This window comes from Camarhynchus parvulus, chromosome 4 (genome assembly GCF_901933205.1).
Source record: "Camarhynchus parvulus chromosome 4, STF_HiC, whole genome shotgun sequence".
Taxonomy (NCBI): domain Eukaryota; kingdom Metazoa; phylum Chordata; class Aves; order Passeriformes; family Thraupidae; genus Camarhynchus; species Camarhynchus parvulus.
In genome coordinates, this window is record NC_044574.1 from 63,123,680 (window position 1) to 63,147,259 (window position 23,580).

The 23,580-nt window shown below is 46.7% G+C and overlaps 1 long non-coding RNA gene across 1 annotated transcript; it reads right to left on the reverse strand.

Annotated features, from left to right (window-relative positions):
- Window positions 1-2,031: 2,031 nt before the first annotated feature.
- LOC115902964 lies at window positions 2,032-23,380 on the reverse strand. The gene is made up of 3 exons (XR_004060669.1): window positions 22,691-23,380; window positions 21,051-21,195; window positions 2,032-2,127 (listed from the first exon to the last, which is right to left on the reverse strand). It is a non-coding gene; the product is annotated as an uncharacterized LOC115902964 (long non-coding RNA).
- Between the last annotated feature and the right edge of the window lie 200 nt (window positions 23,381-23,580).

Sequence of the window (23,580 nt, forward strand, 5' to 3'; positions counted from 1 at the left end):
CTGTCCTTTACACATCTGCCCTCGCTGATGCCACGTTATGGAACACATCCCTGCTCCCAGAGGTGCAGATAGGATCCGCGGCAGCACTGCCGAACCTCAGCTCCCAGCGGGAGCTCCCGGCTGCTGCAGAGCCGGGACTTGCGGCGCTTCCCTCGGCAGAGGGCAGAGAGCGCCCGGCCCGGCCCACGGGCACAGCTGGCACCGCTGCTCGGCTCCCCCCTGCCCTGCCCGGGGCTCCCTCCCCCCTGCCCCCGGCTCGGTGCCACCGGGGCCTGCCCAGAGCAAAGCCCATCACTCTGACCATGCCCAGGCACAACTCAAAGCCCGACTGCTCTGGTTCCTCTCCTCTGTGCCAGAGCCCATTCTGCTCCTGGGTATAACGTGGGGCCCAAAGCCATCACAGCCCTCTTTGTTCACCTCTTCATTACTCAGTCAAAAAAAGACCATCCATGATTGCAGTTTTCAAATAAGTTTCCTTCTTCAAATTATTTCTTAAGATTTGGCACAAACTCCCTCAATGCAATAAATAATTTTAATTGGTTCACTAACTGAGGATTTAGCTGTACTCTTCCTATTAAATCCAAACAGTTTCAGTAGAACATGTTCACAGTAATTTTTCTTTTCTATCCCTTGCATCATGACTTGCCTCTTCACTTTATTATACTCAATTTTATATTTCAGATTTCAAGCTGAAGAAAAATCCCTCTCTCTGAAGAAGATTTTCCCATCAAGTGAGCCATATATATTTTTAATAGGGATATCAAACCCAGCCTGATGGAACAAACACCTTGAGACACCTTCTGGGCATGAATGTCTCTTTAAAAATATTAAAGCTCTAAAGGTTGAATTGTTTGCAGGTTTATCTGAACTGAAAGAATAAGAGACATTGCAATAGGACAAAATGATGACTCAGGTCTCTAGGACATAATCAATTTTAGAGGATTTCTCCAGCAGCCCTCATCCATAGGGGTTTGCACTCCTGTTCACCCATTTAACATAGAAAATATGTACATTTAAAAAAGGGTTACCAAAATATAACACCCTTTCTTTAATCTATTAACAAAAGCTAAATGAGATACTTGGGAAAATCCTGATGCAAAGAAACATTTTGAGCATAGCATTTTACTATTGAATAAGCCCTTATTCTCTTAGCCAGATTACTGGGGTGGAATCTGACCTTTAGTTTACATTTTTAACACTAATATTGTGAAATGGGACGAGAGGACCTTTAGTTCCAGCTGCCTGTGCTGGTTTCTGCTGACCCTATATTGACACCAAATAAACACGGTGCTGGGGGTACATATAAATCGCTGCAGTATAAAGAGAACTTCAGTTATTTCTTCAGGAAGAGTCACTACAACACCATAAAATTTCTTCCCAAGTTAAGGGAAGTTTAGCACCCCTCTATTAATTTTACTGCGTGTGTGCTAGGTGGAAATACAGAACTGTGAAAAGGCTCCTTTTAGCAGGGGTAACAGCTCACAGAAGTTATTCTGAGGGTAGGGCTGGAGTGAATCCCATTCCCATGTGTGTGCTGGCTGGCAGCAATCAATGCTTCCTCTTAGCAAGGCCACTCTGGGGGATGGAGAAATCAGAGCTGTGACAAACCCAGGAAATTCTGCCTGACAGCTCCTGCAGGCAAACCTCCCTGCTGGGCACTGGGAGCACGCTGGGATGTCGGGCCCTGCTGCTGGGAGCAGCCATTCCACAGGGGCTCCTTGGGGATCCCTGGGGATCCCATAACCCACTGCCCTCCCCGGGCCCGGGGCACTGAGGGGCTGGGGAGCTGGGCAGCAGTGCAGATGTTGGGGTGGCAGAGGTGGGGAGCAGTGCAGATGTTGGGGTGGCAGAGAGCTGGGCAGCAGTGCAGATGTTGGGGTGGCAGAGGTGGGCAGCAGTGCAGATGTTGGGGTGGCAGAGAGCTGGGCAGCAGTGCAGATGTTGGGGTGGCAGAGGTGGGCAGCAGTGCAGATGTTGGGGTGGCAGAGGTGGGCAGCAGTGCAGATGTTAGGGTGGCAGAGGTGGGCAGCAGTGCAGATGTCGGGGTGACAGAGAGCAGGAGCCCAGAGGAGGATGACGTACAGGATGAGGTGCTGCACAAACAGGCTGGCACTGTCCAACACAAACCTGAAAATGGGGAGACCAATAAGAAATGAGAATTGGAAGGGAAGAAAAGCAAGGCCTGGTGCTCCAAGAGGAACAAACCCCACTGGCTGATGCCCCATCCCATTCAGATTTCTCTCTGGGGCCCAGTTCAGCACTGCTGATGCCAGTGCTGCTGCAGGTGTTCCCTGCAGTGTCCCCTCAGTGTGCAGGTGCAATGTGTGCAGCTCAGGCAGCCCAAGCAGTGCTGGTGTTTGAGGGGCCCCTTTGCAAACTCCCCCACCTCACTGGGCCCAGCCTGCCCCGCTGAGCAATAATCCTGCCCAGAGTGTGAATATTCCTGCAGGCCCAAGCCACAGCACGAGGCCATTGCATCTGCAGCTCCAACAGCCCCTGGGGAGCAGGGGAGAATTCCTGCTCCTGCCTGGGAAATGTTCTCTCCTGGAAGGGAAAAGCAGCATTTCCCTGCCCATCACGGACCATGGCAGCCCCTCTGCCTGCCAGCCCTGACACCGGCGCTGCTGCGGCTCCTGTGGGAGGGAGCAGAGGAGAGGATGGAAGGTGCTGCTCCAGTGTGGTGCCCGCAGCTCCTGAACGGCCTCTGGCCCCTCTCAGGAGCAGTTCTGGGATCTGAACTCAGTGCCTGATGCAGCCCTGTCCGACTTCCCGGGACTGGAGCCCATGGAGCAAACGGAGGGGAAATCACTGCAGTGATTGCCAGGCTGGTACCAGCAGGGAGGAAAGAAGTGAATGGAATTGAGAAATTACACATTTAACCAGCAGCTGGATGGCAATAACTGCTTTAGGCCAAGACCAAATTCTGTCTGGGGCCATTAATTGCATGAGTCAAGCTGCTGATCTGAGTGGGAGGGAGGGGTCTGCAAACCACAGACAGCACAGAAAGGATCCTTCCCACCAGCAGCCTGTGGCCAGCTCCTCAGTATTTAAAAAAAAAAAAAAAGAGTCCTTTTCCCTGTTGCTAAATGCAGCTTGACAGCACTCAGTGGCCCTGTTAGCCCAGCTCAGCCTCTGAAAACACCCCTCAGTAATGCTGCAGACAAATCACAGCCAACAGAGGCAGCTTTGAACTCTGCAGCCTCTGCAACCCACAGCCACAGGGATGGGAAATGAACAAATGGAGCTGGATCAGCGATGATCTCTGGCCAGGTGCCAGAGAGTGGCACCAGCAGTTACCAACAGGAATCAGAAATGAGGCTGAGGAAAACACCAGGCATCTTGTGCTCCTTGTGGCTTTGTGCTACAGAGATTGGCATCATTATTTTTCGTTTACCACCATGCTGATGAGTGCCTCCAAACTGCACATGGAATTTCCACCAGGATTTCCATGGCACAGCTTTGCTCTCTATCCCATGCTCAAGACTCCACTGGATCCACTGAGAGGCTGGGAAGGAAGGAGGAGGCCCTGGAGCTTCCTTCTGCTGCAGGAGCTTGGAGGCTCAGGAGGGCCTTTGGCCAGAGAGGGAGAAGGGGCTCGGTGAGAAGAGCCCTGGGCGGGATGCACAGGCATTAAGGCACTGCTGCACCTGGGGTCAGGCAAGGAAAGGCCAGAGTGCTTCAGAAATCACAACACTGTAACAAACACACAAATTATCTCTTGGAAGCACAGAAAGAGGCAGACCTTAAACACATCCTGGTTTAACCCCAGCCAGCAACGAAGGCTCACACAGCCCCCCCTTCGTCTCCCTCAGTGGGGTGGGGGAAAGAATCAGAAAAGTGACAGTGAGTGTGCTGCTCAGCAATAACAAAGTCACTGAACCAGCAACACTGATTTCAGCACAGATCCAAACCACAGCCCTGGGCCAGCTGCTGTGGAGAAAGGGAACTCTTTCCCAGCCAAAACCAGCACACCTATCAAAAGCATCTGCACTCAGAATAGTGGATTTGCTGTGTCCAGACCAAAGTTACGTTGACTTGCAGAAAAATAGGGCCCAATAAATCTTTGGCTTCACAAATTCCTTTCCCTCACCTCCCTACAAAGGGAAACGCATTAGATGTGAATTCAGCTATAAATATTTCAGTTGTTAAGATTTTAGTTTCTACTGCAGCTCTTGCTGTAATGCTAACTTGAGCATAACCCTTCAGCTTCAACAGATTTTTAAAATACAGGAAGTCTTCTTAACACAAGGTTTACTACAAGGAGTGACTTTTGGATTATCTGTACACTTTTCAAATTCTTGTCAAAATTCAAACTGCTTGATGAAATATGTATTCCTGCCCCTGAAATGTCCACATGGAGTGGTGAGGGGGAAATCAATTACTACACCACACTTAGTGCCACATACATGAAACACACTGGAATCATCACATACAAAGAACAAGAAAAAATGTGGGCAACTCCTACAAGTTACTGCAAGCATCAGAAATTACTGCAAGCATCAGAAATCTTGCTAGATTTTCATAATCTCTTGATGAAGGATGTGCACACATCCCAGCAGTTTTCCATCCCCAGGTGAACAAGGACCAGCTGTCTCAATACCTCTCCCAGCTTCTTTTGTGCCTTCAAACCAGGAGCACAGAGACAAAAATGTCACATGTCTGACAAATCCACAGGGTGATGTAGCGTGCTGTTAATGTTTCTGTGTATTCAGCTCACAGGCCATACAGCACACCTTGGTTGTGCCTCACAGTTTCTCTCCAAAAACCAGTCAGCCCTTCCTCATAAACAAAACAAACCAAAAATCTGAAACATGCCACAATCTTTGTCTTTCTCACAAATCCCTCAATTTCTCACTTTTAGCCACAACTTCTCCCCCTCCTTGTCCAGCTTATGTAGCCTGGATTCAAATCCTCTTCCAGAAAACATGAAAAAATGAGTAACAGCTATTTCAGAATAAACACTGTCACATCTCTTCAAAGCCTTTTCTGAGTTTCTGCCCCATCCTGCACCATGCCACCAACACCTGCAGAATTCCTTGCAGACCTTCCAAGCTGTGATCCTTTTCTAGCCTCTCTAGCCAGTATCTCATTCAGTTGCTGTGGTCCCACCACCCAAGGGCAATGACAGCGTCTCTGGTGACACTCCAGACACATCCTGCCATTTCTGTATGCATGGCCAAGCTGCAGAGGAATAATTCACAAGGAGGAAAATGTTCTCTCCTGCAAACGCCAAAGATGCATCGGCCCAGGCTGCTTTTCCCTCTGCCTTTCCCAGGGAAGCCCTCACACAGAAGATGGGGCAGCTGAGAACGCTGCCCCTGTTGGTGCTGCTGAGGGCCCGCCCGCCCCGCACAGCCCCAGCCCCGCCTGCTCCGGGCACAGCCCTGCCTGCAGCGCCAGGCTGAGGAAACGCCTTCCCGCTCTGCTCCTGGCACACGCACCAGCGGCACCCACGGCAGTACCCGGCAGTGCCTCCTCCGTGCCATTCCTCAAATGCCACAGCTTTAAATAAAGAGGAAAAGCCCACCGGCCTCATCCCCCAGAATGTTACACCAGACATCTTTCAAACGCACCAAACCATGTGCACCTTCCTCTGAGAAGTTCATGGCTATTACTGTTGAAGATACTTCCTAACTTTCCAGCTTTTATGTCCACAGGAATTTCTGTGGGAAGGAGGAGCTGCTCTCCTTTCTTTAGCCCATCTCTGTACACGAGGCCTTCTCACCTTCTCAGCCCCCTTGCTGAGCCTGGCAATGTCCCTGCTGCTGCCCCTCGGCAGAGCTGCCCTTTGGCAACACAACCAGTTCAGGATTGCCTTCCAGCAAAATGCCACCGAGTGGCTTAAAGTTTGCAATAAGAAGATTCTGTCACTCAGTTTTGTATCTAAAATTTTCAGTTGATGACATATTTAAGAAGATGACATGAAGAAAGGCTGCAGTCAGAACAATCCCCATTTGTGTTTCAGAACTCACAGGTTCTCCATCCCTTTCCATCACTTCAGTAAATGCCGCTCCTCACTGCCTGTCAAGCACTTGGCATTTCTTGAAACCCAGGCAAATTATTAGGGAGTCTTAGCAAGGTCTGCAGGACGTACCTGTCAGTGTCTTTTTTCCTTTTAAATATCAGGAGCTGTTTTAATTCACTGCATTTCCCGTGTAGGTGGCAGCTTTCTTCTCAGCTACACCAGGCAAAATCCCAAACTTCCCTGAACTGCAGGGTAGATTGTGTGAAAAGTGCTCAGCACCACATGTAATAAAGTTTAGGATATGGGAAGGTGAGAGTGTGAGGCTTATTGAAAAAATACAGATACTGAGATTTGCTTCAATTGCTGCAGTGTAACTGGAAACTCTCATGTTCAGAAAAACTTACCTCTGAATTTTCCAGTTAGTTTTCATGTCATTAAAAATAATTTAAAAATGCAGTTTGATGCTCCAACAATTCCAAACGTATGGAAAGTCTGCCAGCTGGACAGACCCTCAGGATAAACTGCAAGCACTTGGGCAGTATCTTCCCTCATCATTTTGAGGGATTTTAATTAAAGACACCTCTTAGAGCACAGCCTAAAGGAAGGACCCTTCCAGAAGCTGGATCCTCATGCCAGAGCCAGGCCTGGTTTCAGAGCTGCTGGCTGCACAGAGCTGTGGACACAGCAGTGGCTGTGCCAGCAGCGTTCCTGCAGCAAGGAGCTGCCTTTGGTCCCTTCTGGAACAAAGTTCTCCTCAGTCACACATTTAAACCATTTGAGGAAAGAAGGAACGAGACCTATACACACCTGGAGAACAACCTTCAGAAGCTGCTGCTGCCCTTACAGCTCCCACAGAGGGGTACAAATGGGCAGAAAGAATGTCAGCACTTTTTGCTGCAGATCAGGAACTCCCTTCCCAGGGACAACATCTCACAGGTTAAGGGTGCTCCTACACCTAAGAAACACTTGGGATTTATTAAACATGCAAAAGTGCAGGAAGACAAATGGATGAACACAAACTAATAAGGCCAAAAGAACCTGGTGAAAAACCCAATAGTTGCACTGTGGGTAAAAATAATGTTCCTCCAAAGGCAGCAGAATAAATTCTAAAGGATGACGCAGCAATACATCTTGCTCTGACAGGCATCCCCTTGCCCTGATAACGTGCACATAGGGTGAAAATACAGAACTCAAAATCCTTACAAATTTCTAAAACTGAAACACTGAATGCACTGAAAAATGCAAACTCTACCTGCATTATGTTATTAACTAATGTTTAATGCCCAACAGAATGTAGTTTTGGAACTGATAGATTGCTGGGTTGTTATCTCCCTTCATTTCTTTTCAATAAATTAAACCCCACCAATCTGCTACAGACACCCTTACAGGTAGAGGGAAGGCATTTGATTGAGAATGTTCCTAAATAATGGCACTGGGATGAATTACCACTTCCCAAGATTAAGAGATTATTAGGCTGTGGGCTCTATTTTCTACTTCTTCACTTCTGAAGCTGTGATTCCAAGAAGAAAAACATTGTAGATGTTGCTGCTTTTACAAGAAAGGTGATGTGTGGGGATACAGAAAATCATGGTTCTCTCTGTAGGAGTGGCTCGGGGTCTCCTGCACGGTCGGGATGGACGGAGACGAGAGATCTCTGAGGCTAGATCATGGACATGCAGTTTATTGCGAGGGCGTGGGTGCAGAGCCCTGCTGGGAGCTGCCAGCCGCAGCTCAGAGCAGGGCCAAGAGAAGAAGAGAGAGAGAGAGCGAAAAGAGGTGAAGAAAAAAAGAGTTCCCGAAGTTCCCGTTACAATACATTAAATCACCTTCTGTGTTGAATATGCTGATTCTCAGTAACCAATCTAATACAGGATACAAATCTTATAGCATTTACATACAGCCTATAGGAATCACTACATTACCATATGGTGTTACACTTTAAACCCTAAAAACTACTCTTTCGACCCCTCCTGCCAAGCAGGTAGGGTCTGCTTCTTGACCCTTGGGCTTGCCCACAGGCAGAGGGTATTGTTTCATCAACGAGGGGATTACCTGCTCGACCACACCATTGTTTTCCTGTTGTTCAGTAACTAGGAGATCTCAAAAATTGCCTTCATTTCAATCTTGTCTATATTTTCTATATTCTCTAAATCTTTCGCCAGGCAATCATATTTATAGGGCTTCCCTGTTCCATCCTCACCAACATTCTCTTCCCCAGAAGTATTTTGGCAGCCTGCAGGGAAACCTTGGGAGAAGCAATACCAGGCAGAAGATGCAGGACAGTCCTAAATCCAGAACAATGCACTGCATTTATGGCAAGGCAGGGGCTGGATTTAACATGAGGATGGTGCAGGGAGACAAGGAAGGAGAGAGGATGAACAGATGTGTGCCACTGACATTCATTTCCAAAAAGCCACGGAAGTAGTTTGCCTGGATGTGCAGAAATGTCCGGGCATGGCTTTGTGGATCAGGAAGAAATAGGTGGAAAGGACCTGAACCATCAGCCTGGATGCTTCATCTTTAGAAACCTCATCCATCCCCATGGATGTTCAATAACAGAGATCTCAAAGCTCCTTTAAGCAGACATTGCAGGGCTTGTGTGCAAAGTATGTGCTCACACAAAGATGTTAACTTCAAGTTTGCTGGAAATAAGTACTTCAAATCTGGAGTTTTTATTTAAAACTGCTCTGTTAAAAGCATAGTAAATTAACAGACTGAATGCCACTTTTCAGGCTGCCAGTATAAATTCAGAAATGAATTTTTAATATCTCTAATGGCATGTTTTCCTATACATTACTAAAACCATAGCCAAAGGGAACCATTATTATCAACATGAGTCCAGGGCATCAGACAGCTAATTAATAGCAGATCACTCTTCTCCCAGTTCCATGTTTTTTTAAATGTGAGGATCTCCATAACTGAATGTCATACAAAACATTATGTAAAGCATTCAGCTTTTTCCCAAGTCTAGCAGGAGCTGAGTGCCATGGAGAGGATGTGCCAGCACAGAGCTGGAGGAGCTCTGATGTTTACTCATTGAAAAGCTACAAATGCAAATCACAGCAGGACTCAGAATGGAGCCTGAGGGAATGTGAGAATAACTGGAGCCCAGCTGGAATGAAAAATCCTCTGGAGCAACAAATTCAATATGCCAAGGAAAAAAAATAGGTCTGAATCCAATAAAGTCTTGCAAGCAGCCTGGCAACCACAGCAGCAAAAGCTACGCTCAGAGATGGAAACCAAAATATAAAGGGGGAGGTTATTACCATGCTGAGAATGGAGACCTGAAGCACATTAATTAATTGCATTCTCCCAAATTAAAACAAGGACACTGCCATCCCTAAACTCCTGCATGGAACCAAGCGCCTCAGCCTTCTGTTGTACATGCACAACCAAGCTTTCTCTGTGCCTTCCTAATGAAATATGTGCAATACCCAGTTACCAATCAGTTGCCAATTAAAACCCTATTTCCCAATAATATGATCCTGCTAACTGAATTTTCACGTGGCCCTTGGCACCCTGGTTTATGAGCAGCTCCGCCATCCATCAGTTCTTGTGCTGCCAGGTCTAGGGATGCGCTGAGCAGATGGCCAAGGATGCTGCCTGAATTCCAACTGCTGGTTTCCACACAGGCAGAGGTGGAGGGGGGGGGAACAAACATTTCCACGTGGAACACGATTAAAATTGACCCACGAGGTGTCACTGTTGCTCCAGAGAAATTCAGCAGCCAGGGGATTTTTCTGGGCATAAACTGAGACTGGGAGTGGGGGACTGACTCCAGTGGGGATGCACCAACAGGAGCTCTGGTTACTTTTCCTCCCTTTCCCCAACTCCACACGTGCCCGCAGCTTTAAAGAGAAATCCAACAGCACCATCTACCCAAATGCCACCAGTTGCTGTTTCCTTCTGTCCCTGACTTCCTGCCTGCTGTCCTGCTGTCACAGCCCCAGGTGGGATGGAACCAGCTCTGCCATGGCTCCAGCTGCTGGAGCTGGCCAAGTGAGGGCAGCAGGTCCCAGCTGCTTCCAGAGCCCACCTGCAGCTGCCTCGGGGAACCAGAGAGCAAAACCAACAGGGAACAAGTCCACTGCTGGTCACAGCACACACAGCTGTGTGTGAAGCAGCTTCCTTGGGCTGCTTCATCCCAATGAAATATTGACAGCAAAAATGAATACTTCAGTAAAACCTTCCAGGACATGCCGTTTCAGAGCATGACTAGCTGTATTCAAGCCTACATATTCCCAATTTTAATCAAAAAAGGGATTCATAGCAGCATTTACCTGTCGCAGACATCTTTTCATTAAAAATCCTTCTTTAGGATTTTTTCTTCCTGAGAAGCTGAGAGGCCTCAGGGACAAAATGTAAACAATGATTATCTGCTGCTGTGGAATGCAACAGGCGCATCTGGGATTGGTCTCATCTGCTTGTTTGTAATTAATGGCCAATCACAGCAGAGCTGGCTCAGACAGAGAGTCTGAGGCAGCTGCCTTTGTTGTCATTCTTTTCCTTTCTATTCTTAGCTTAGCTAGCCTTCTGAGACGAAACCTTTTCTTCTATTCTTTTAGTATAGTTTTAATGTAATATATATCATAAAATAATAAATCAAGCCTTCTGAAATATGGAGTCAAATGCTCGTCTCTTCCCTCATCCAAAGACCCCTGTGATCACCGTCACATTTACCCTGTACGGAAACACACCTACTGCAAATATTCCAACATTTATAGGAGCAAAGATGCAGACTAAGCAAGAGCCCATCCCCACAGTATCAGTGCCAGGCTTCCCTAACAGCTGTCTATGGAAAAACTGTGCCAGTTTATTTTTCCCAAGCTCTGAGAGGAGAGAGGTCAGTGGCTCCTCTGTGTCTGATGACTCCACTGGAACTTCCCAGCACCGCTGCTGCAGGTGGATGTCCAGCTATGTCCATCAGTGCTGCACATGTGGGAGAAAGGAGAAATAACTGCTCCTTGGGAACACTGAGTTTCCCTTGGGATGAAGACACTGGCACTCTTAAAAGGAAAAATTCTTGATTTTCATGTTAAACCAGTCTCAAACCCCATCTACACCATTTTGCATCTTTCCCATCTTGCACCCTTCAGGACCCCTCAGGATAATGGGCTTGTTGGAAGTACAAGTGCCAAGGCTTTGTGGTTTCCAACAGCCCCAAGGAGCCGCCACACTCTCTTGGCCTATAGAAGTGATCCCTGCTACAGAACTGCCAAGGACTTTGGAGGACTGGAAGCAGAGTGAGCAGGAAGCTGTTCTCTCTCCTGAGGCCCCTTGTGACACTGGCTGTGCCTCTGCTGCTTTGGGATGAGAGGAGGCCCAAGCACCTTCCTGTTAGAGGGCTCCCATAAAAAGTGCTGAAAGAATCAGACCCAGGTTTGGGGCCCCCAGAAGGAACCCACATTAACAGTCCAGAGCTCTCCTGGCTGGTGTTTCTTTGGGCAAGACTTTGACAGAGCTAATTCTGAGAACCACAGCCTGCAGAACCCTGGGGTTTAGGCCATGGGCTACAAAGGCACCCCTGGGTTTGCTGAAAGCCCCCAAATCACCCCAAAAATGCAGAATAAATGGACAGTGCTGTGCAAGGTAGAGCAGTCTCAGTGTGCCCTGACTTCTCACTCCCTTTCCATCTGAATGCATTAAAAGCTCTCCAGAACCAAGCGAATGTCTGTGCACGGATATTTGTGCATTTATGGGGCACGTGAGGCTTCCACTAAATAAATTCTGGCATCTCTCCTGGGCTCAGGAGTCCCTGCAGCTCCTTCCCACAGCGGATCACAGCTCCATCAAGCAGGGAGCTGGAGCCCAGACTGCCAGGACCTCATTTACTGAGTGGGGACATGGAGATAAAGCTGCTGCCCCGGTCCCTGCCAAGTGTCCCAGTCACATCCTACACCAAGAATTCTGTTTCCCTACAACAGTTACAGCTTCCATCCATTGTCCCTGTGCCTGCAGAAGTGGCCTGAGGCTGCAGGTGCTGTGCTCAGCCAGGCCTTGAGCCCCTCTGCCACCACGGACAGGCCAGGAAAGGAGGAGGAAAGAAGCCAGTGCAAAAGCTGTGTTTGGAGCTTGCCTGGACAGATGGATTCGTGCCTGCTCCATACCCAGCTCCAGCTCCCTGAGCTGTTAGCAGCCTTGGCCTCTCTCAGTGTTAGCCACAGAAATCCTGCTCAGAAACAGGGGCCATTTCCTTGGCCCAGCTGGGAAGAACAGCCCCTCTACACTGGGAATACCTTTCTCCTGCCTGTCTCAGGACTGTCCCAGCACAGTAAATATAGCTTTGGAACACGTATCTGGCCTCTGAACTGAAGAGTTACATGCCTAATGCTAACTAATTTTACTTTAGAGACTACCCAACTATTGCTCTGCATTTGTCAGCACTTCCTAGAAATACTCCTAATACTAGATTATTATGGAAAATGTTTAAAATTGGGTTGCTCCACTTGAGTATGTTAGGTTATCTTTTCTGTAGACAAAGGACCCAGTAAACAGTGAGCTTTCCTGGAAGATTTACCTGCTGTGTTCAAAACCACAAAGGCCGCTCAAGTTACCTCAAAGACATGGGAACCTTCTCTTTTCTAAAGGGAACAATGAGCCATGGATGCTGCAGCAGAAATTGCTCTTCTCCTGCTCATTATCCAGGGGAGGCCTTTCCCTACCACGTTACAGAATCATTCCATTCTATTTCAGAGTTCACTTTCCCCCAGGTGCTCTCCAGCGCACCTGATATGAATTATTTGTGATAGTTAACATTTACTGAACAGCACTGTCATACCCTGCCAGCCATGGGGAAAGGGAGCCAGGACCTCAGGCAAACACAAAGGGGTTTCCCTATGGAAAACCAGCTGTGCAGCGTGAAGATCACTGATTTCAGCAGGGCTGGCTGCTCCACACCAGCCCTGACCCAGGCAGGGCTGCCTGCAGGAATCTGAAAGGAGCAGTTCCTTACATGTGGTATCCACAAACACATTACAAATTGGCATTACAAAATCCTGACCATCAGCAGGAACTTGGGATTCCCAGTGAGTTTTTCTGCCCAGAAATCTTAAAACAAAAAACTCTTAAAAACAAACAAGTGGGAGTTAATTGTTGGTAACACAGACATTACTCATGACCTGGTTTGAAATACACACACAAATAGGAAAAAAACCCAACCCTGTCACTAAGACATTTCTGAGCTGTCCCAGCTGATTCAAAAAGCCCAGCCCAGCTGTCACATTAATATCCAGGTTTTCTGCTTGGTGCCGTAACTGTCATAAAAGGCCACCAAGGGAAAGTGGTTTTGCTGCCATTTGCCATGAAGGCACGCGCTAACAGTGTTTAACCACATCCTTTATTTGAGATGGACCAGCTGAGATCCTGCATGTCTCTCTAACCTGGAACTGGGTTTAAATTTGGGCTGCTCATACCAATCTGAACCCAGAGAATTGTCAGGAATGTCAGAAGCCATCCAAATTTCAGCTTTAGTCTGGAACAGAAGCAGCAAGGGCCCTGCCTTTCATCTCCCTACAATTTCAGAGTTCCAGAACTTGCCAAGTATCTTACTTGGGATGCACCTAAACAATCTGAATCCTCACACAACACCACTACCTGGGCAATAAAATAAAATTTTTGTAGATTGTTTAGGATCTCCAGAGAGTACAGGGCAGGGGGAGGGAGGGTGAAGCCTTGTGAATGGAAATACAAAGTGAAATTGGAACTGAGGCATTTTGGAAACATTGCTGAGCTGAATGGCAACTCAAAGAACCCTCACTAAGTGATGGATAAAAGCCCCAAAACAGCTTTATTTTAGGCTTGGCTGCACAGGGAACTGTGTGCTAATAAACTGAATCAGCAAAAATCAATTGTTTCCATGTTCATTTCTTTAGAATGAACACCTGTAACCACGGTTTCACCACATTCATTAAAGCTTGTGCTCTGACGTTGCACAGGACGAGTTTTGAGGAACTGTGCTCTCTGTGCAGAATTGGGCTGCTTGCTTTTCTACAGGGAAACTTTTCCTCTCCCAGAACAGCAGCTATCCACAATGATGGGTTTAATTAGGGAAAATTTCACATACAGTGCTCAGCTGCAGGGGAAGAATTCTGAGAGGACACGGAAGAATCCAGGCACATAATGCCATTAGCTGAAATACTGAAGGACATTGCTGAATTCCTTTAAAATAAACCAGAATTTACTGGCTAATGGTACTTGCACCTTGGTAACTGGTAGAGGATCCAACTAAGCCAAAGTCCTGTTTAAGCAGCCCTGGTACAGCAGAGGAGAGGGGAAAAGGTGAACATCACAAATGTGAAGCTACTTCAGCATCAGCTGCGTGCACAGCCTGGAGGTGAAAGTCACTGCTCCCAGTAAACGGGACCGGAAGGAAGGCACCTTCCTCCTCCTCCCTGTGCACAGCCCTGAGCTCAGCCCCAGCCCTCTGTGTCAGCCCCACAGGACACTCCCTGCAGCGGGAACTGTGGGAGGCACAAACGGCAAAGCCGTGAGGGCTCTGCGGCTCCCCCGCTTCAGCTCCCAGAGCCCAAACTGCAGGGGCAGATCATCAGCTTGGCCAGAACCACATGGGTTTGGTTTTTTTTGGTCAAGCACAGTTCTAAGCATCTTTCAGTCAGAATTTCACAGCATATTAAACAAGAGACAGCTATTAAAAATGCTTTTTTAAAACGTGGCACAAACAGAAATAAACATCCCACACCTCAGGCTGCAGTGCTACCCATCCAACCCCATCTCTTAGACCTGAGCACGCCGAGCCTGGAAGTGCTGCTGAGGGAAACAAACTCCACATGAGCATTAATGGTCCCCTGGGGCTCGGCAATGCCAGCCTGGGCTGCACTGGAACAAAAAGCCCTCGTTACACTTCTGTGATCAATATCTGCCTTGCACTGCTGCAGTTATCCACGGGCTTGGTTAAGGGAGCGATCTGGATGCAAACAGCAGAACTGGCCCATGAGAAAAGAGAAATGGATGTGGGCAGTGCAGCCTTTCAGGGCATAACAAATAGATGGCAGCACAGGGAAATGCCACTAGTCACAACTCATCATTTTGCCATTCTCCTTCAAATGAAAAAAAAACAAGAGGAGAGTTGCATTTTTGCATACAGAGTTTATACAGTTATCCAACAAATGTGAGAGCTTTTTGAATAGCCTTCAGAAAGTTTTAAATGGGTCATTTTTTAAAGTGCACCCATAAAGTCATGATCTATATTGGCCGGGATGTGAAAAAAATGGTAATGAACATTTAGCCAGAAGCCCTTTTCTGAACAACAATAAACAAGAAGATTATTGGAATAATACTTTAGTTTCTTGTCACTTGCTAGAGAGTGGAGATAAAAATCAAGCAGAGAGCTGGAACGTTTTGAACTCCTGAGTTCTGATTTCTGGACCATTCAAAGGATATTAAACTGTACACAGAGCGTACATATCAAATATCTGGGACACCTCTCCTTTATTTACTACAGCGTCACCCCTGGACTGACTTGAACCAACAGCACTCAGCGTGTCCTCAGTGCATTTCATCTTCCAGCTGCCCTGGGCACAGCACCTTTGGGAGAGGCCAAGGGAGGGCATTTCCTCACCCCTCAGCCTAAAGGTGGAGAAACTGCAAAGTGAGGTGAGCAATTAGGAATTGTTAGGCTCATGTTTCATGTTCATGAGGTTTCAGAATTGGGTCCAGCTTTAGCTAAGATACATGAACATTGTGTGGGCAGCCTAAAAACATGCAATGTCCTCAATTATTTACCTCTGCACTGCAGGGCTTGGGAGGGAATAAAAACTGCCACAAGAAGGGCACAGTGAGGAGTTAATAAACAAAAGAAAACAGAATCTCTCAGGTTTCACTATGAATGCACCTTGCAAAGGGAAGTCCCCAACCTGCTCCTGTGAGCACACTGACTGATGAATGTGGTTAATGCACAGACAAATAACAAAGCCAATACAACCACTGAAATGGCATCTCCCTTGCATCTTGGAATTGCTGATGAAGGATGAGTGACACTCTTGGAAAGGTAAGAACATGAACAGTGTTGCCTTAATTTGTTCTGGAGCACCGGGGGAGTCTGCCAGTTTCCCAGTATGCACTGATCTGCTCTTCAGGATAACACTACACAGATTTGCACTGCTCTTATCCCAAACTCAAATAACTCCTGAAGCCACACAGCAAACAGTTCTGGGGGTGCATTTACATCAGCTTGATCAGGAGGCATGAAAAACGTGTACTCAAGTCAGTGCATGGCGGCTGCTCAGTTTGTGCTGCTGCCACTTCCAGCTCTGCTGCTACAAGCCACACTTGAGCCTCACTTAACCCATTTCCTTTACATTCTGACAAATAAATCTCTAAACCACCATCCTTTTAGCTCTCTATCTAACCAAAATACAATCAGATTTAAAAAAAAGAAAACCAAAAATTGACATTTAGTGTTGAAAGCAAAAAGCCCACAAAACTAAGACTCTGCAATTACTAACCAATAACTGAGGTATTCTGAAAGTCTCAAGCCCTTTGTGGCAATTCCAACCAGAAAGAGAATCACAGGACTAATGCCAAACCCAAAAACCACATCAGTGCCATCACAGCACAAGAGCACAGGAAAAGCCTTTTTGCTCTCTGAAGTGGCTTCTTCAGGGCCATGCTAGAAAATCTTCAGGCCATTCAGAAACTAAATTATGGCCACTGAATGTTGTAACTCTTCAACTGAACAAAAGCAGATATAGCTCTCCACATATATTTATTACACATTAACAGAGATAGAAGTCTTTTTGAAAAAAGGTCTCATCTGAAATTTCATAAAAACATGTGAGTTACAGAAATGTGCTAAAAGGACAGCAGGAGTCCTCATGCATCCCAAGGCAGCAGCAATGGTGATGCATGCTTTGAATATCTGAGTATCTGTCCATACTGCAAAAAGCAGTTAAAGAGATGTGAGCTGGTGATAACAGCAAGACAAATTAAGCTTATGACAAAATACATTTCTCCCATATTGAACTGCCTGAAGAATTCTGGCATCTCTAGAACTGAAATGTAGAAACAATTCCCTTCTGAAAAAGATACACTTACTTAAAATTCATCAAGTCCAGTGAGTTCCCGACCTCCAAGGAGGACACAGTGCATGTCAGCACATCATTCCCTTGATCAGACCCTTAAAAGCTGCCCTGTCCCAAGAGTGCCCAGGTCCCAGAAACAACCTTTGCCAGCCAGACTCAGCTCCTGATGTGTAACTCAAGTGTGCAGACAGCCAGGGCTGCTCCTGTGAGCAACCACTGCACATAAACACTCCCTCCTCACCCTCAGTGATGGGAGGGGGCACAGCATGACAGGAGCGTGGTCTCTGATAACTCAGCTGAAAGAAATGCACCAGCATTTCCTACTTTACAATAAAGTGAAGTATTAACTGAAGTGGCAACTGGAATCCACATCTTTCCCTTGTCTCAGAGATCTCTTTGACTGCAGCATTCATTCCCACTGTCCTAACAAATATTCCCATATTTTACATAACCTGGGGTGCACTCACTGCAAACAGAGCCAAACAACCCTTTGAAAACCTATCTAGGTATTTCTGACAGGGTTTCCCATCTCCAAAGGTGTTAAGAGCAACAAAAGCTGAAGGACAAAAGACACAATATGCACCCATATCCTGACAGAGAGCTCTAAGTGTAAACCTCTGAGTTCCAAACATGCCACCTGCAGTCAGCAACGTGTCAGCAAAGGCTTGCTTGGTTTTCCATAAGAAAACCCCCAAGCATTAAAAGAGCTGATTTATGTGGCGAGGTTTGTGACTGTGCAATATTCAGGTTGATTTCACCAATCAATAATCAAACCAGCCCTAGAGAGTCAGGAGTTGCTGATTATCTCCAGCTTGCAAATGAATTCCTAAGACAACACAGAGCTGTGAAGAGCAACGGGGTCCTAATGTGGTAGGAGGGGACAGAAAAGATGGGACCAAATCAAACTGACATTGCTTGTGTGACACAGAGTGCCTGAAATCCTGCTGCCCAAACAAATGAACCAGCAAAATAATAAGTAGAGGAGCTCTTAATTGGCTTAGCTAACCAGCCATTTAAAAAGAAATCCAGTTTAATGGACTTAATGTTGGCTTGATGGACTTAATGTTGATTTTTCAAGCCAGAACCCTTTTGTTTCTGTTACGATTGTTATGACTAATACAACTCTACCCAGGTTCCCCAGGTCATTTATTACCACCTAGCAGAGAAAAAACTGAGCAAGGGGAATGCAAATTACAGAGGTGAGAGCCCTTTACAGCACAAAGCTTTGCAGCCAGAGGTCAGCTCCCCATCCTTCATGCAACATCTAACAGCGGTGGCAACACATCAGCTCCACTCCCAGCAGCAGCTGGAAAACACAGATTCCACAAACAATCCCACCTGCCCTGAGCTAGGTGAAACCCAATTCAAACAGCCAGGAGATGAGAAGATCTGAAACTCCCAATAGTTTCACTCTGGGGTTTAACTCAGCCTGCAAAGATCTGCAGGAATGCCTTGTCACTATCTGTCCCCAGGTATGTGGTACCAGGACACAGCACAAGGACTGGGCTGCATTTTCTGTTCTCTTCATGTGGGCCTGGTGCCTAAATGCACAGACTGGATTCACCTTTCCTTCTCTTTAGACAGAGGCATCTTTGCTCACTTTCTTAACTGTTTTTTCGTTTTGCCACCTCTAATCATTTGAAGACTCAGAGTTTAAACTATAAAATATTTATTATGTACACATTCAGAAGAATAAAGATGCTTTGCGGCTAGAGATGCTGGTAACTCTTGAATAATTCAAGCCATGTTTTTAAGGGGAACACCTCAGGTATGGCAGCAGCCACCAACACCCAGGTGCTCTGCCCCTGCTGCTGTTTTAGCTCCTTCTCATCTCCAGTTGCCCTAAACAGGCTTCATTTACCTCAGGTTCCCTCTCATCTGCTTCATTTGCAAAAGTGTTTCAGATGAATAAATAACGCAGAGGATGAGGTAAATGCACACAGGCAAAGCTGACAGTTGTCAAGCTTCCACCAGCACCACACATTAATGTTCTACATCTCCCCACCCATCTCTTTAATGTGCTCCTGACGTTTGCACTCAATGTTGGGCACAGATGGGAAAAGGCCACTGCAGGGAAGGCAAAGAAATATTCAAATGCTCAGCAATGATGTAAAACCTGCACATTCTATGTTCTATGTTCAACTTAGGCTTCCAATTAAAAAGAAAGAGAGGAAAAAATTTAAAACTGAGAATCCAAAAACATACTAGCACTGCCTGCTAAGCTCAGCTGAAACACTGCCCTAATGCTGTCATTAACAAAAGGAGTGACATTTGTTATAACAGTGACAAAGTCATTTAACTGCTAAGGAGAGCTTTGGAAATGTGTGAGCTGCCTTGAAAAGATCTGGCATTTGATGACAGGGGCTCTCACCACAGGGCTGCAGATGCAGCTGGATGGTTTAGAAACCCAGATTTAGATCTGGAGATCATCAATCACACTTTAAACTTATTTAACAGCATAGGAAATATTCAGAGAGATAGACTAGGCTATTTTAAAAATCGATTACACACTTCTAGGACTTTGTGTGTGTGCATAGGGAGTGTCAGTAACATACTGAGTTTCCTCTGCCCCTCTGTCCCTCACGAACACTCCTCTGTAACAGCAGCTCAGACCCAGCCCCGAGCAGCCCTGGCTGCAGGAGCACCAGGGTGTGCTCCTGGGGATCAGGGACACCCAGCTGCCCTGTCCCATGGCTCAGTGTCACTGAGGCTGTGACAGCACCAGGCACCACTCACAGGCCTGCAAAGCTCTTCTTTGGGCCCTCAGCACAGCAGGGCTTTCTCATGGCAAATACAAACATGTCACCCACTTCCACCAGTCTGCCAAGTGTCCTACAAAACCAGTGAGCCCTGTTTCCCTCTCCAAATTCAATTTCAGGAAGCTGAACATCATGTGCCACATCAGTGGGGTCCCATTTCTTAATTTAGGAAACAGAATCAAAATGATGGGCAGCCAGCATAAGCTTTGGAAGTACTCCTGAGGTTTTCCTGCCATGCTGCAGGTAGCTGCGATTAATATTCATTATTTCCTTTAACCTGAGAAATAATTAGCTATCGTATGTCCTTCCATGGACACATCCAGAATGGAGTCACAATGTAGTCCATGAATAAACACAGAAATTGTTCACCAGCATGTTAGTTTGACATTCCACAAATTAAGAAAAAAGAACAAACAACCTAAAAAGGTTGTGTGATTATTTTAAAACTAGAATTAATTATATGTGTAAACAGATTAGCAACAGCTCTGGACAAGCAATTAGACAGCTAATTACAGGGAAAATGCAACTGAAGGCTCCAACAATCACCACCCATCTGCTCCCCAGCCCAGGTGATCGAGAATTCTCAGGTTTGTTTGTTTAGCTTTAAAAAAATCTGTTCACGTAACTCAGACATAGCCACAAAGTGCAACACACAGAAGTGAAAGAAAAGCTCAGCTCTCCCACAAACAGTTCCCTTCTCCTTTGTCCTGCCACTGCTGTCAGCCCAAGGAACAGTTCTTGTACCACCAAAGCAGAGAAACTTACACGTGAGCTCTGCTCCCTTTCTCCCATCATAAAACCACTTTCCTGTTGGAAAAGAAATGCTATGACCCTTTACATGGGAACACGCCATTTTTTCCTGGGTTACTGCAGTTCTTTTAAGATCTGCTGGTTTCCCTCACTAAATACAATATTTGAGAAGGGATGTTTTTCAGTAATTTATTCCCTCAAGAGAAATTTACAGCAACTAAACTGATTAGGCATGAGTCTAAGTAAACATGAAAATGCTTCCAAGTGCCTGCACCTACTTAATTAGGTTTTGGTTTATATTTATCTCTCAGCCTGTGTGAAAGTCTCCCATGTGGCAGGAGCACTTCATTTCCTTCCCATGTTCAATGCCACCTCACCCTCCACAGCTCCTGTCCCAGTCAGGAGGGAGAGTGCCCCAGTCCGTGCCCCAGCACAGACAAAAAGGATTATTTGACTGAGAGCTGTCCAGCCATGGCTCAGGAACTGCTCCCACCCCAGCTCTGCCTAAACCATTCCAACAGCTCAAACCCTTCTCACCACGGGGGTTTTCCAGCGCAGCCCAGCTCAGCACAGCCGGCCCGCGGAGAGGCTCCAAACGCAGCTCCACTGACGGCTCTGAGAGGCGGCGATTCCAGGGAAGGGCTGGGAACGGCTCAGGATAAGGTGTGGAGCAGCAGGAAACCTTTACCACAGACACAGAATCCGAAATGGGCACCTGGCAGCGGCGGGACCGCGCTCTCCCAGCCGCACATCCCATGGAGAGGCACAGGGAACATCCACCGGGGTGTGGCTGCACAGCCCCCGTGGGGAGCCCCAGACCCACTGGGGGCTCTGTGACAACACCCGCAACTACGGCCCCAGCTTCTCCTTTGCCCTCATTTTAAGGAAATGCCACAAAGTTCTGTACCAACAAGTGAAACTGGAATTCTGTAACTGAGATATCCCAGCTCTGCTACCTCACATTTTTCACAGTTTTACAGACAAACAGAAAAGCATCACTTAGTTGAATGCCTCTAAATATATCATTTTTAAAGATAGGTAACACAATGTCAAGAAATGCAGCAGCAAAAGAAAATAAAAACAAATATTGTTGCTAGTTATTTTTCTTTCAACAATATTAAAAGACCACAAAGCTGTTCCTGAGGAGACAAAAAACATTGAATTTCTTACCTAAAAGATGTGCAGTCACAAATCAGGTGCCTTCCTCCTTTCCGAAGTCCTCCCTCATAGTTGGATTCTTTGACAGGATTCCAGTTAATTTTAAATACAACTACTTACCCGTGGTCACCTCTTTTTGCCAACTATTAGCTGGCACTAGTGCTAACACACCATATACACTCACTGTATATAACCTTAAATCCCAAAGGGTAAGATTTCACTCTACAAATATCAGTTCTTTAGGGAAAAATGACCTCTCCTTTTTTCTACCTTCTTATCATGTTCTCAGAACAACCCCTAAATACCAATCATTTCCATAATGATTCCATGTTTTTCCAGCCTGTGACTCTCAGCCTTGCCAGGAGAGATGGTGGCTCCCAACCACTGGCTCTCAGCAGGGACCACTGTGCGCAAAACAGTGACATACTAAGGGCAGAGCAAGAATTCACACAATGAAGCTTAATTTTAAATCTTCCCTTCTCAAAGTACAAATGCTATATGGAAACACTTGGTTTAAACATTAACATCAATTCTAAGGGAAGAAAAAAGATCTCTTGATATTTTTGAAAGGGGAACGTTGTTTCTTAGTCAGCCTTGTTTAAATTGTATTTACATTGGCTGTTTGTTGGAGATTTAGGGTTGGGAGACAATTTGGCAATTAAAGCCTGAGATATTTTCTAGCTACCTGAAGTTCACATTCCATGAATTAGACAAAAACCTTGTACTTATAGGAAAAGTTGCTGAGAGCACCTGAAGGCTGCAAGTTACCATCGCCCTCAGCCCCCCTCAAACCCTCCCACACCAAATGGAGACATAATATTGAAACACTTTCATAACAGCTTTTCTCCTACTGCAAAATAATTATCATATAGATCACACAAACCCATCAGTATTATTACAGACCAGAAAAATTCCAACAAAATTTTGAAGTTTGTGCATTTTCAGAATTGCTTTCTTTCTTGCCCATCTACAGTTAACAGCCATAAAAACAAAGTATCTTTAAAAAACGCAGCACATACCCGGTCACGGTGTCACAGTCCCGGCTTCAGCAGAAGGCAGAGGCGGTGGATGAGGAACGCTGGTGTGGGATATCATTGTCCTTTGCACCTTCACTGCTTGTGAAGCGGTGTGAAATCCAATGCATTTGTGTCAGTTTTCCAGTCACGTTTCAGTGACAAATACAAATAAAATTACAAAAACAACAAAGTCAGTGGGATTTCAGGAACACTCCTCGGCCAGGGCTCCTGCCTTTCCCTCACGCACACATTGTGCGTCTTTAAAGCTTGCTGATGATTCAGGCAGAAATCATTGAGTCCATTCACATCTAATGACTTCTTCAAGGGCTGTTTTACCACTTTTCGAGCTATAAACTCAATTATGTATATTTTTTCTCCACACTTCACGAGGAAATTTCCCCTCTGGAGCGGGGCTCTAACATTGACCGCAGCTGACGGGGCTGCGGTAATGGCGGCGATCCCGAGGCAGGGCCGGACGGGCTCGGGGCGGTTTGAAGGGCAGCCAGGGTTTCCACAGGATCCTGGGATCCCCCACATCCACAGCAATGAGGTTCCAGGGAGGCAGCCCGGGAGCAGAGCTGCCAGGGACGGCAGCTCCCACACCTCGATCCCGTTTTCACACGGACACCGGGAGGGGCTTGTGCCCTCGAGGCTGAGGCGGCTCCGACCCGGCCGAAGGGTTCGGCTCTTCCCGGGCTGAGGTGGCTCCGACCCGGCCCCAGGGTTCGGCTCTTTCCAGCCACAGCAGCTCCCACCGCCTCAGCATCCAAGCTTTCAGCAACCAGCACTGAAATTTGCTGGGGTTTTTAAACTTTCTCCATCAAGACTCCCAAGTTTGAAGTGGAAAACAGGGGATTCCGAGAGGTGTCACAGAGCCACCTCTCTACCGGCTG